This window comes from Quercus lobata, chromosome 6, assembly GCF_001633185.2.
Source record: "Quercus lobata isolate SW786 chromosome 6, ValleyOak3.0 Primary Assembly, whole genome shotgun sequence".
Taxonomy (NCBI): domain Eukaryota; kingdom Viridiplantae; phylum Streptophyta; class Magnoliopsida; order Fagales; family Fagaceae; genus Quercus; species Quercus lobata.
This window is the reverse complement of record NC_044909.1, coordinates 20259919-20275225: the sequence shown is the minus strand read 5'-3', so window position 1 is coordinate 20275225 and position 15307 is coordinate 20259919. Positions and strand designations below refer to the sequence as shown.

The 15307-nt window shown below is 35.3% G+C and overlaps 1 long non-coding RNA gene across 1 annotated transcript; it reads right to left on the bottom strand.

Annotated features, from left to right (window-relative positions):
- Positions 1-8763: 8763 nt before the first annotated feature.
- LOC115994132 lies at positions 8764-13501 on the bottom strand. Its single transcript, XR_004093124.1, has 4 exons — positions 13148-13501; positions 10975-11055; positions 9824-10183; positions 8764-9043 (listed from the first exon to the last, which is right to left on the bottom strand). It is a non-coding gene; the product is annotated as an uncharacterized LOC115994132 (long non-coding RNA).
- Positions 13502-15307: the final 1806 nt, after the last annotated feature.

Below are 15307 nucleotides of genomic sequence, written 5' to 3'. Positions count from 1 at the left end.
GTGGAAGAGTCTGCGGAGGGTCCAGCAATCCTTGGTGGAGTGCTTGACATAATTATGGATTCTGCAAAATAAAGGGTTCTTTCTTTCTTCTTCTGTTGGTGGCCTAGACACAGTGAATGGCCTGACCACCCCGTCTCCAATCCACTTGTCTAGGACATGGCTTAACTCCTCAGCTGTACATGGGATCACTGGTGGTTCTTCAAACACCTTCCCATCTGGTCTCTTCCTTTTCTCTCCTGCTGATGCTGTCATAGCTTGGGATGCGGGCAGCCTTTTTGTTCTCATGGTCTGCGCCGTCCTTCTAGTTCTCTGTAGCAGGTCAGCAAATTGTGTGATACATAAATTTTCAAGGTTGAGTCTATAATCAAAAAGCATGTTGGCTATACAGGTCTCCACGAGCTCCTTTTCTTCATGGTCTCCATAGCAGTCTAGGGACACGTCTTCGAATCTTTTAATGAACTGAACAGGGTCCTCTCCGGGTCTCTGCCTCACCATTTGCAGGTTCTGGAAAGTGATTTTGTCTTCACCTGGGTAATATTTGGCGCAGAATTTTTCCATCATCTCATCCCAGGTCTTGATGGACCCGGGTCTCAGTGTGGTGTACCAAGTGTATGCCCTATCCACTAAGGATTTGGCGAATTCCCTTAGACATAATTCTTTGTCTCCTGCATAGGGGCCCATAGTGTGGACAAACCTACTCACATGTTCCACTGCACTTCCATTCCTTCCATCGAAAGGATGGAACTTTGGGGGTTCGTACCCCTTAGGGTATGGTTTGCCAAGAAGTTCTGGAGGGAACGGGGGATCCCGAGAGAATTGCTTGGGGATCCCTGAGAGTTTTTCCCTTTCTTGCTCCAGGAGGGCATTGACGTCTGCCAGCGTCAAGTACTGAGGGTTGGCCCTTCCTCCCACTGCTGACCCTCCTTCTGGATGTGCCCCATCTTGGTGACCAGTAGGGGGAATATTGTCTCTGACCTCCTGTGTCCTGCCTTCTTTGAGAAGACGAACTTCTTGCTCCAGATCCTTTAACATTGCTGTCATTCTGGCCATTAGGTCTGGTTCCTGCCTCGCGTGTCTTTGTTCTGACACCACCTCCTGTTCTACCAAGGGTATCCCACCTCCTTGCCTGGAGACTTCCTCGTTTTCTCCTACAGGCTCAGAGGCCGTAGGTGGCACATTAGTTCCCTTGCTGTTTCTTTGTCTTGGAGGCATTCTCTGTGAAGGGTTGCTTCTTCCTTCTTCTTTGCCCAGTCCCCAGCGGAGTCGCCAAAATGTGAGAGTGCTTTTTTTTCAAGATACTCAGGCCCAAGGATCCCGGGCCTAAATGAAAAAAAAAGGAAGAGAGGATTTGGTGGACCGGGCCTTGGCTCACCGCAGCTAACGAGCTGTTTAAGAGTCAAGTAGGTGCAGAGAATACTCCTGACATCATACAAAAATGACAAACGAGGATATCGTAGAATGCCAAAATATTAACGACGTAAATTCAGAAGAAAGACAGGATTAGCAAAAAAAAAACGATAAAGAAAAAGGTGCAGTGGGATCCTGGGAATTAATAAGCAGTATTTTATTAACAAATTGTCTGTTTGATTACAGAAAGCTCACTAAGACGTGATACAAGGTCCAATTAAGCTCAAAAATTGCAGTCTTGAATGGCTATTTCAGCCTTCAAAACTTGCAAAGTTTGATTCCCGTTGAATCCGAGTATGTGCAATAGTGGCCTTTACGGGATATCGGGAGACAGTATTTTGTTCTTCCCTTAGTATTTTTCTTTCTGGATGGATCTTTCTGATGGTTCTTCCTAGAGAGTTTCTTCTCTTTTTTTTTGTGCTTCTTTTCTTTTTTTCTCGCAGCTTTCTTCACGGCCCGTCCCCTCCTTTTATAATGGAGTTTTTCTGGGCGTCCCGGGTTCCCCTGTTTTGTTACTTTGCAAACAGAGCATGTTCGGTCTCTGTCACCTCGGTAAGTCTTTTTTCCGTTTTCTCTCACTCTTTCCTTCTCTTGGTTCTGATTCCTTCGAAAGCTCCTGGCTGGCCATCCTCTTTGGGACGTGCTGAGGTATGCCCTTCTCGGTATCCTCATTTCTGGTGTATTCCTTTCTTTCCTATTTGGGCGGAATCCTATTCTGCCATTTTTGAAAGTCATTCGTTGCCATTCTTTCTTCCCTGTCCTGGTTTCCCGAGGCCCTTTTGCTGTCTATGCCATGAAAGGTCGCTTGCGTTCCTTGTTCTTTTCTTCTCCTGTCTTCTTTCTACCGATCTGTCCTAGTCTTTTCTTTTTATTTGTGCTTGAAGGGATTTGAGGATCTCGTTTCTTTATTTTTTTGCCGTGGTCTCTTTTTGGGATGATTCTTCCTTTTCTGGGCTTTAGGATCCTCTGGGCCTTCCTTTTGCCTCCCATGTGTCATCCATGCCTATTATTTTTTGGGCTTAGCCTGAGATTTTCCTTTTGGGCTTGACTTGTTCTTTTGTTTTTGGGCTTATTTCATTATGACTTATTTTAGACCTCAACAAAGGTTATCAAGAATGAATTTAATAGAATCTGGTAATTCTGAATAGGTTCCATTGTGGAATTGTAAACTTTGTGACAAAACTTCCTGTAAAGCAATTAGTATATCACCATTAGAGTATGTCACCTCTGCTGGGACATCTCCTTGAAGGGATGTTGATCAACTGGGTTTTACCCCAGAAGATGCGCCTTCATGCATTTTAAAAGGTTGTCCAGCTGGGAACCCTTTGTTTTGAGAATAGTCCTGTGCAGGAGCTTTTCCCTTGTTTTTCTTTTCCATAATAATCCACTTACTAGTGGTATAAATATGAATACTATTATTATCCCACTTATTAGTGGTATTTATCCACGCATCATTGTCCGATTCCTGCAAAGAATCATTGATAATGTTAGGATAATGGATAGTATTTATCATTTTGGTATTATGAAAATTACCTTTAAAATCATCAGTGAAACATTGGTAAGAATTCATCACTAGTTCTTGAACAAGTTCATTCATGGGAGAATCTTTCTTATAAGACAGATTATCAATATCAATTTCAAACTTTGAAGCAAATTTGAATTTTACTTTCTGTCCAAACGGATCAGTAGTAATTCCATCATGTTCAACAAGAAAGGAATACAAAGCATTAATAAATGGCAAACCAAGGATCACTTTATCAGTCATATTTTTGACAAGAACAGAAGGAATCTTGAAACAAATATTATCATGTTACACATGAGCATTATTCAATTCATACTTAATTTTCATTTAAGAACCATTAGCAGAAACCAATCTTTCAGTAGATTTTTCGAAATACTTTGAAGGAATTAATCCTTCTTGGATACAGTTCATGTCTACACCAGAATCAATCATAGCAATAACAGTGAAATGATAATCAGGAGAAACAACAATTTTAACTTTTGTAAACCATTTTGGAGGAAGTAATTTATTAACAAAAGCAAGTTGGGGATCAGTGAAAGTATCAGGAGTACCTTTATCAGAAAGAAGAGCCTTTTGACTGGATTCATCTCCATCACTGTGCTCATTTTGTTCATTACCGGATTTATTAAGATCCTTATCAATTTTTAACATTGTCAATTCTTGTTTGAGATTATTGTTATCACTTTTCATGCTTTTAAATTCATGTTTTAATTCATTTATCTCTTGTTTAACAATATGAATTTCATTTTGGAGATCATTAACAGCTAGCTCTTTAGATTTCTTTTTATTAAATCTTTCCAAAGTTTCTTCAAAACTTATGGTTGATTTTGGTTTTTTACCAGTTTCATCTCTTATAAAATTTTTCTTAAATTTATCCAAATATTCTTTTTGCAATTCAGGATTTTGAATTTGATTTATTAGTTGAATTATTAATTTTTCATCTTCTTCAGTCTTGGTGAGAGCATTAACAGTATTAACAACATTACAACAAGAGTCTCTACAACCAATTTTAATATTAGGAGAATCAGAAGAATCATCAGCAAATTGATAGCAAGAATCAGATGAAAAAGAAAAATCATCTTCCATAGAATCAGACGAGTTGTTTGATTCAAGGATCCTGAATAATTTTTCTTGCTCTTTATCATCAATATTTAGCATGTTAAATTTGTTTTTTAACTTACCAGGTTTTTCTTTACAGTCTTTGCTAAAGTGTCCAGGTTTACCACAGTTAAAACATTTACCTTTACTTGAGCTCTGTTTAACATGTTTTTAGAAACATTTTTCTTATTATCATAGAAATCATTGGGTTTAACAAAGTTATTTCTGTATTTTTTATACTTTTTATGACTCTTATCATGTTTTTTACCTTTTTGCCTAGAAGGAGCAATAGGAGGCAAACCATATTGTTCATAGAAATTTCCCATTTCATATTTAGCTTTTCTTTTATTTTTTAATTGATGTTTTAGCAATTTTTCATCATTACACATATTGATACCAAGTTTTTTAATAGTACTGAAAATATCACCATAGGTTAAATTATCATAATCAATAGAATCATTTTTACCCATTAATTCTTGTTTTACCTTATGAGCAAAGATAGGAGGTAGACCGTCAATAAACTTTTCTTTCCAATAAGGCTTATGGCAATCTTTCCGGAGCATCACTCTGGAAGTAAAAACATCTTGATACCATCTGTAATCAGACATAGTTGGACAACTCAAATTATTCAAATAATCAGAAACACGAGATGAAATATTGGATGGAGTACCAACAAAATGTTTGAGAATAGTATAAATCAAGGTATTAACACCATCAGGAATACCACGACCGATACTTTCATCAAAGAAAGGCAAACCTTCATCATTCTTTTTAACAGCATGTTTAATAGACTCTTTGGATTCTTCAGTGATGTATGAATCCCACCATCCACGAAGAGTACCAGAAAAACCAGTAGCAAGTAAATTTACAATTTCAGGTTGGTCAAGATCATGGTTATTTTGATAAGCAATACCAACCATAGACATGTGATTCATTTTATTAATAATTTCTTGTTCAGACAAACCATCAATATTCCATTCATAAAGCTTATCAGCAGAAACAGAAAACTGTGTTTGAAAAGATCTCTCTTCAAACTGCATATCAGGAGGAGTTGGTTTTGAATACCAATTTTTAGTAAATGACATGGGTTTGGAGTTCCCAACAAATCTTTTAATTTCTGGGAAATCGTCATCAAAGATTCTTTTTGCAGAAACAGAAGAAACAGTATCAGAATCTGTACTTTATTCAGAAACAATTTCTTTTTTGGAAATAGTTCGAGCAGTTGGAGTACTTGTAGAAGTACCCTCAGTTTTAACCTTTAAGTTAGAAAGCATTTTGTCAACAATTTCAAGAGTCTTGGACTGAGAAGTTTTAAACATAATTTTTTCTCTTTGACTGGGTAAATCAATCAAAGGTTTCTCAGTTTTAACAAGAATAGATTTTTCAGAAATAGAAACAGATTTTTCAACAATTTTTTCTTCAATACAGTCAAGCTGTTGACCAATAATATGCAAAGATTGATTAGTAAAATTGTTTTGTTCAATAAGGCTAACAATAGGAGTTTGATCATCAGCAATTTTGAAAGGAGAGGCCTTCACTTCCTCTTTTGTTACTTCATCTTTTTTAGTAGTTATCAAAATTGAATCAAGAGGAGGATGACTAGACCTAATAATGGTTTTATCAACCTTAACAAAATTTGATTTCTTTATCACATTTAAATGTTGTTTTGAAACCTCATCATTTGAAACATAATGGTTTTCAAGAAAATCAAAAAACAAAATATGTTTTTTCAATTGATTCATCATTTCCAACCATTTTCTTTTAACACGGTCCTTTTCAGACTGAGCAAAATTATTTTGGAAATATTTTCTCTTGGTTCTGTTTGTTGCAAGCATAAACTCATTGTACAAAGAATCCCAATCAATTTCAAAATCATCATTTAAAACAGTCAAAACTCTTAATTGATTTTGCTAAACAGGAGGATTTTCAATAGGAGAATCAAAATCAGATGGAGTAACAGAAACAGTGTCTTCCTCATCTTCATTAGCAGTTTTACTAAATGGAGTGGAAGTTTCAGGTTTAGTAGAATAGTAAACAGAGCTAATTTGAGATTTATCACTTGAAATACCTTTTAGCTTTAAATCAGAGGATGTTTCCAAATTCTTTTTCAAAAATTCATTGATCTCTCGATCTCTTTTTGAAATACTTTCAAATCCAGCAAAGGAATGTCTTCCTTCGTTGATCCTCAAAGGTGGATTGTTTTGAAAACTTATTTTAACAGTACCATTAATATATTGTTGAATATGAGTAAGATCAAGTTCATCAAAAATGGGTTTAGCAGGAGGGGTTTCTTATTCTAACAACCAATCATTAGGAAGTTTAACATCTTGCCATTGAATCATTTTTGGAACTTGAATTTTAGCATCAGGAGTTGAACATTGAATTAACATGGTTTTACCCGAAGGTTCTCTAGGAATCATAGCACAAGGATTCATTTGAGTACCCATTAGTTTATAATAAATGCGATAGATCAAAGCAAAAGGCTTATATATATATATATATATATATATATATATATTTTTTTTTTATTACTCACTTCAATTAAAATATGAATTTCTCTCTCATACTTTTGTCTTTTCTTCTCTCTTTTCTTCTTTCTTTCACCAGCCTCTCTATCTCTCTGTGTGGCTTTTGATCTCTCTCTCAGTGACCTCTTAGGGTCCGTTTGGATATAGCTGAAAACTGAAAAACACTGTAGCAAAATAATTTTTAAATGTGTGAATAGTACCGTGAGACCCATTTTTAATGAAAAAGTTGCTGAAAAGTGAAATTTGTGAGTTCGTGAACAGTACACGATGTGCACTGATTGGCTGAAAAAAGTTAGAAAAGTCAAACTTTGCGACTACTGTTCATTGAACAGTGCATAAACAGTAGCCGCAAGTCTAAAAAACACGTGAAAAAAAAAAAAAAAATGCAGACGCGCTGGAAATCAGCCCAATCCAAACGTACTCTTAGTCTCGCCTCATAAGGATGGCTGAGCATGAAGAGCAATCCGACAGCCGAGGCGTGGCCAGGGAGGGCAACAATTTTGGTGGGTTGTTTTTGTTTTGTTTTTCTGGTTGTTGGTGGTGATGAGGTTGTGGGTTTAGGTTTGTGATTTGGTTGTGATTTTGGTGGATTATTTTTCATTTTCTTTTTCCTTTTCTGCTTGTTGGTAGTGATGAGGTTGTCGGTTTGGGTTGATTAACGGCATTAAAACTAATCAAATCGTTGCGTATTGAGTTGATTAATGGCTTGATCTAAAATCTTTGCATGTTGAGGTTCGTGGATTAGTGAAGCTTTGGTTTATGGTTGTTATTCTGAAATTTGGGTTTGAATTGGATTGGATCGGATTATGGAGCTTGGTGAAAATTTGTGATTTTGGTGGTTGGGGGGTTGTCATTATGGGAAGTGGTGGTAGTGGCAGTTGTTGTAGCTGTGGTGGCTGTCAGCTCTGGTGGTTTTTTTTTTTTTTTTTTGGTGGTGGTGGTTGGCAGTGGCTAGTCGTGGCTGTGGCTGTGGCAGTGGCAATGAGTTTGCTTGAATTGAGAAGAAAGTGGTGGGTTTCTTCAAAAAAGAGAGAGACACAGATAAGAAAAGAGAGAAAGAAGTGAGAGAATAAAAATAATAATATTTAAATGAAGTGGTAAAAGGTATATTGTAAAGCAAAGTGAATAGTTAAAATAAATAAAATAGTGTTTTGAGAAGTTAAATGCTAAAAATTTTTACTTCCTTCACGGAAATGCTCTTAACACGTTAAGAGTAAGTTGCCCGCTTATCTTGAATTGAGCATTAACATCTAGCTCTTCCAAATGTTATTTTAGTCTATTCCCACACGTTAAGAGTAAGAAGACAACAAGCTCACAACAAAACTGTGCCATTTTGGTGTAATAAGCGTCAATCAAAATTTTATTCCTACAAGATAGGTTGCTTTGGTAGTGATTTTTAACGGTAATTAAACAAAATGTTTAAATTGTCATGTTTTATAAAGTCTAGTTCTAATATGACAATATTTTTATTTAAATAAAAAAAAAAAATCGAATGTTCAATGGCTCTTGAGTCTTGGCTCCATGGCCGAGTCTAATATTCTATCGTTGTTTGATTGGTCTTCCGCTGGAACTAGAAATCCAAGAAGGTGCAATTTGTAATTTTACTTTTTAAAAATCATTGCTAAAAAAAACAGTGCTGACAATTAATTATGTTGTTGCACCATAATAGTGCACATAGATGTACTGTATTATGTATCACATAGGTGTGTGACTTGATAAAAAGAGTCCTTGTTTTAGTACCTAGAAAGGAGCAGTTCAAGCGATAACTCCAACAAGGCTTGTGTGATACACATGGTATTACCCATTACCACACTACAACAAATATGACTTTTTTTAAGGGTCAAAACCCTTAAAAAAAGTATTAAAAAACCTTGAAAAAAATTATTTTAAGAGTCCAATTGACCCTTGATAACCTTCGAAACATATACCGCCGAAAAGGAAATTTTAAAGGCCTTCGTGACCCTTAAAACAAGTGTTCTAATCTTATTTTGAGGGTCAAGAGACCCTTAAATAACCTTTTACCAAGGTTTAAAATATTTATATTCATAACTCTTAATAAATAAGGTTATTTAAGGGGTCTCTTGACCCTCAAAATAAGATTTTATTTTATTTTAAAAAAAATTAAATAAAAAACCACAATCATGCACAAAATATATATATATATACACACACACAAAAATTCACAATTGTTGAGATGATATGCTATGATATTGATGTATAGCAAAAATGATATATTGCTACAATTACACTTTCTTTAATCTCTAAACTCAAGCCTACAAATTAACAGATTAAGAGTCGCATACAAATTTTCGATATGTCAATTATTGTTTAAGAGAAAAGATATCAACAACCACACTTTGTATAAAGACCAAATCTGTCCAAGAGTTAAAAGTTTTGATACATTTTATTCTTCATCATCATCTCCAAAGCAAGAAGTTATCAACTAGTACAATTGAACATTTCAGCCATTATGGGTGCCCTCAAGTTTCTGAAAAAGAGAATGATACCAAAAGTTTGTTAATTTCCCAGTAAATATATCTACCACCTTTCCACAATATCAAATTCAAGATACCCACAATTTCGAAAAGAACAAAAAAGGCACAACAAAGTTCATATATCTAAATAAAACATGCCGATTAAAGAAACGTCATTCACCAAAAAGAAGAAAACTTGGAAGAGAAGAATACCAATACTCCATGGAAAAGGATATTCCAATCCCACACCCAATAGAAACCCCAAAAGAAAAGAATTTTAACATGAAAAGAGAAAATCCTATTCACATAAACTCTCATCTAAAAGTCAGATTAACCCGATCAATAGTAACCAAGCAAGCAAATTTAATATCCATACTCCAAAACCCAAAACAGGGGTCAGAATGATTAACAATCTTTGCTTAGATATATTAAACCAAAAAAAAAAAAAAAAAGTCCATCTTTCAACATACCCAAATCATAAAATCTATCACAGAATCCAAATAACAAGTATACTTGATCAACAAACAAAGAAAAAAAAAAAAAAAACAGAACACAAAGAGATAAGAGCACACCAAATTATTGTTAAAACATTGGGTTTGTCTTTATGTATAACTTGAGCTCTAAAAGCCTCTAATCCAACCCAAATTCAATTTGCATAAAGAGCACACCAACAAGAGGGTAATTGTGCAATTCAGAACTTGCAAGTGGGAAACATTATAGTTTCTCTATTGTATGGAGGTCAAAATGATAAAACAAACAAAAATGTTAAACTTTGTAACAAAAACAAGGCATACCCATAAAGAGATAAGATCATTAAACAGAGCAAAATCAGAGACACAAAAAGAGAGACAATCAGTGAGTGTGAGTGGCTTTTGGTGTGGCAATGGCATCTACAGCTTCGACTCCGTCATGGAGTTCTTCTTCGTGGCTCAAGAGCTTCAGTGGAAACTTAAGCGAAGCTTCTAAACTATCGGATAGAACAGCCTTGGTCATTTTGGCTCAGAAGAAAGCCAAGAAGACCCGAAAGGTAGATATACAGATTAACATAATCATCAAAAAACGAAGTTGGATTAAAATTTTTAAAAAGTCTTCAATGAGGGACACATCTTAAGTTGTCCTCAACCGGAAAAGAGTACTAAATCCAGAGGAAAAGCCTGCATAAAAGAATATTTCAATGTAGAGTTTGAGACATTATATAATCCAATAGATAAAATACACAAAATAGAATAAAGTACTTGATGATCTTAAGCTCTAAGGATATGATAAAAGAGGAACCAGAAACAATCTACCAGCCCACTGTTTCTATGACAAGAAACAGTTTTTTTTTTTTGGTGAAAAATTTATTTGGTCATTTAGAAAGTGTATTTACTATTTAGTGCATATACGCGTTAATGCAGCAAATCAGAAACTCATTGGCAAGTTGAGCATAAACTTTTCAAGAAGTGACTGCTAAGAACTATCAGAAACTAGACAACAAGAACAGCCTGAAAATAGTATAAGTAAATATCAAATAATGGGAGATCAAGGGGATTCTAACAACAAACATCCAAAGTGCATAAAACAAACTAGTAGCTGACTTATGTACATTTTTTAGATCAAGGGGATTCTCCTTGTTGCAGCATCATTGTCATCAATCAACTTTATGTTGCTACCATTTTTAAGTTTATTTAACTTATTTATTTATAGTTTCATGTTTGTTAGAACTTCACTTTCTCAAATAGGAGAGATCCTGATGCTTTAAGTGAATAAACAAACCCAAACCTTGACATATCTTAATACAAGTAAATAAGCAAATCCAAACCAACACTAACAACGAAAATTATTGCATTCATTTACTTATGTAGAAGCCCACAATCATGTCCTAAAACATGTATTTATGGATGTAGTGTAAGACACACACACACAGACAAAAACATTGTATATCACAAGAGTAGGGATAACTCACCTGCCCAAAATGAAAGAAATAATTCTCCCCAGCCAATTTTGTTGGTGTTGACTGATAGAAGTTGTAGCAGGTCCAAGCAAGCTGCAAAAGAAGAAATAATAGAATCTAGTCAATTGCGAAAAGAGTGATAGCTGTACAAGGCATGACATAGTGGAAAGAATGGGATCAATGATGCAAGGAAATACCAATCATCCCACCCCACACCCCCCCCCCCCCCCCAAAAAAAGGATAAGAAATTAAAAATACTATATTGTATCTCATCTTGATCTCTTGCCCCTTTATCAAAGCACATGAGCGCTCTAGATTCATGGAATCTCCAAACAAGTATTAGATTAAAAGCCATGCTGACGCTTCTTGACCAAAGGCTCAAAGCAGGGAAACAAATGACTGAATATATCCTCAACAAATAAATAAAGTACAAAACTAAAAGAATGAGTTGAAGTGGAAATATGCAAAAGTCTTAGAAGATTTCTTGATCACTGATCAAAAGAATGAAAACTATACAAGAAGCTTAATAAATTTCTCTGATTTACAAGCCATAAAATCAAAATTACACATTCTACAGTTAAAATAAAATGATGGTTCTTCTCAAAAAACGAAGGAAAATTTTCTAATTCAAGGGGATTGAATGAAACTTCACCTATTGGATATGAGTTACTTCAGAACATGTATTAAAAGAACATAGAAGAAGCACAATTCATCAGATAGTTTTTCTTACCCTAGCTTCTAGTAAAACAAGATGAGATGGAATTGCTTCAACATAAGGAGCAACATTTTGGTAATCAGGTCTTATGTTTCATAGCAGAAACATGGATTAGTGCAACCAGGTTTAGCAAATGAATGACATTCTAGAACAGAAATTGTGGAACCATGTTGAGGGTCAATTGCTTTAAAAGTAAAAAGGGGCCCGATTTCTTTCCAAAATTCCTATGAGAAAATTTCAAGAATGAATTCACATAATGACAATTTCAAACTAATAACATTGACTCTAGATACAATTTGACATCAGGAACTTCAGGATGTCTGAACCATGATCAGCATCTACCGTCCAGTTGGTAAACCATATGGTTTACCAACAGGATACCATTATTTAGTCCTTTGAATATGGTGATGACAACTTCCACTAGATTGTTACCTACTGCATGGTATTAGTTAATATTCAAGCAATCAAACATACAACATTTGATACTAGTAACAAAAGGCAGAGCTATAGACTAACTCTTGCCAAAATAATCTCATCAGGCAATGTTGTGGAAAAATAAATAAAACTAGGATAAAGTAAACTTGTGTAATGTATTTTTGCGTTTGGTAATGACGCACCAAATCAATCAAAGAATCCATCATGCCTCCAACAACATCAGTTATGCAGCAACTTAAGTTAAGCATTATTGCCACCAACCATGAGTATTGATCCAGTCAACATAAATTCTAAAAATCAGCCACATATAAACTAGTTGCTATAACTAGTGAAATTCGATAGAGTGAAAAACCTGACTTGGGCATTATATAAATCATAGCAATTCATGATTCAGATCACACCCTTTCTAAAGTGGCGCACTTCTTTCCATGTAAATTTAACCATATTGAACAAATAAGGTCCTCTCTATAACATCTATATAATTTCAGTTCTCTCTGTTCAAGAAATTGTGCAGTGAAGAAAACTCTAAAACCGGTAATAGATTCCATTTAAGTCCTCCCCACATTCTATGCCCCAAGTAAAAACTAATATAATAGATTTTTAATTGTCACCATTGCCAAATGAAAGCTATTTCATTCTCATTCAATTCCAATGCATCAATTTTACTAAAAAAAATTCAAACTTACAATCAAAAAAAGAATTTATAGACAAAATTGAATGAGGCTAAAGCTTCAGATTAGACCTAAAACAAAAATGAACCAAGAAATGCATAGCAAAATGAAAATAGAACAAAACGACGTATCCAATTCCAATTCCAAACCCTAGCCCCTAATTCCAAAGTATCCAAACCCTAGCCCCTAATTTATACTATTGCTTGCTCTCTAAGCCCCTAAAACACTAGGACTACGCAAAATTGGACTAATACTTTGTAGTCTCTCTACCAGTGAAGAGAATGACAGAGAGAAAACGAGAGAGATTAGGACAACTTCAATTTTTTTTCTCGAGAAACAAACAGAGAGTTAGATAGAGAGAGACCTGTAATCGAACGAAGAAGTGGAGGAGATGATATTTCTGACCACCATGCCCTTAGCTCATCATCAGAGAAGATATTGTTGCCCACCGTGCCTTAGTCGCCGGAGCTAAGTCGTCGACCACCGCACCTCTGAGTATTCTGAGAGAGAGTTGGAGAGCTATGAATCCACGAGTTTTAGATCTGACTAAATGAAATGGTTTTCTCCTTTTATTTTTCAAATTATGGGCTTTATTTTGTGGATTGAAAATTTTGGAATATCTTTATTTTGAGGGTCGCGTGAAAGTGGTGCTGAAAAATGTAATATTTTGGAGCCAAAACTCTCGCGGGAATGCTGCTAAAACTAGTTCGCATTTTTTTAAAATGGTTGTATTGGCTTATTTCAAGGGTTTTAATGAACCTTTAAATAAAGCTAGCCATACGTATTTACTCACGCCTATTTTCAGCGTCTGTTTGGACCTTTTTAGGAGACCCTTGGAAATAGAGGGTAAAAAAAAGTGAAGTTTTTTGTAGTGCCATCATATGACGTGAGGATGATAAGTCCACACCGGTAATCTCCTTTCTTATTTCCAAAAGAAGAAAAAGAAGAAGAAGAAGAAGGATGTACTACATCATGTTGATTCACTTAAACATTTCAAATTACAAATTTATGATGAAATCCAAGTAAAAGACACGAAAATGTTGTTGTAGACCCAACATTTGATAAAATACTCTTATATGCTTAAACTATTAGAAACTTGTAAATTTAACCATTTTTCAAAAACCTTAATTAATATGTTAAAAAATGAATAAAAGTAAATTTTATCCATTATTCTAATAAGATTGGTACACCAAAAACAATGTGGTTATTAGTGACATGCATGGAACGTCATATACAAACTATAAAATGTAATTCCATATCTACATCATACTCTAATAGATGTTATATACGAAGAAAATGAATACGAGTGATACATACATTATTTTAGAGATTAACCCATAAGTGTGCATATACTATGTCAAAGAGTTCAAGGTAAATTCAAAGTGTTCTCTACTTTATGAGTTATTCTAGAATCACAATATTTATCACCCTTATACTTTAGATGTGTGTGTCAAGCATATGCTCATGTTTCTCTTTGTCTATGCTTGTGTGTGTGTGCGCACATGCATGAGAGAGAGAGAGAGAGAGAGAGAGACCACACTACAACAAAATGTATTTTCAATGACGAATTTTAGTGAAGAAAATTTTTTTGTCACAAAAGGGTACCGTATAGTGACGAAATTTATATTTCGTCACTATTTATAAAAAAATTAGTAACTTTTAGTGACGAACGAAAATTAAATTTCGTCACTATATGTTGTGTTGAACTAAAGGCGCCAAACAAAAATATAGGCGCCAAACTAAATTCATCTACAGGGACGAATTATTTTGTCGCTAAAAGTTTAAGTTTTTTGTGACGAAAACTTTCGTCACTAAAGTTGTTGCTAAGAACACTATTAGTGACGAAATTAATTTCGTCACTGTATGTGACAAATAGTGACAAAAATAAGTCGTCACTAAAAATAGGAACATAAAATTAGATGAGAGTATCAGTGACGACATACAAGTCGTCACTAAAAAGTGTTACACTAAAAACACTCAGCCCCATTTTTCTTTTTCACTTTTCCCACCTTATTCTCTCTTTCCCTCACATATTCTCTCAGATGATTCTTAAAATGGAGGAAGCCCAGATCGCCGTCATGGCACTTTAGCTTGCCGTCACGGCGCTTGAGCTCGCCTTCGTGGTGCTTGAGCTCGCCGTCGCGGTGCTTGAGCTCGCCTTCGCGGCACTTTAGATCGTCATTCACGGCGCTTCAGCTCACCATCGCGACGCTTCATCTCGCCGGCGACGTTTCATCCTTCTGCAGTTGGCAACGCTTCATCGACAACACTTCATCGGCGACGCTTCATCCTCTGTCCGTTCGGCTACGCTTCATCGGCGACGCTTCATCCTCTGTCCGATCGGTGACGCTTCATCCTCTGCGGTTGGCGACGCTTCTGGTGACGCTTCAATTCGCGACCCTTTGGTATTTTTTTTTTTTTTTCCTTTTGAGTTAATTTTTTTTATTAATTTTTGTTTAATGATTCTAGTTCCTTTGGGTATTTTTGTTTAATGATTCCTTTGGGTACATTTTTGTTTAGTTTG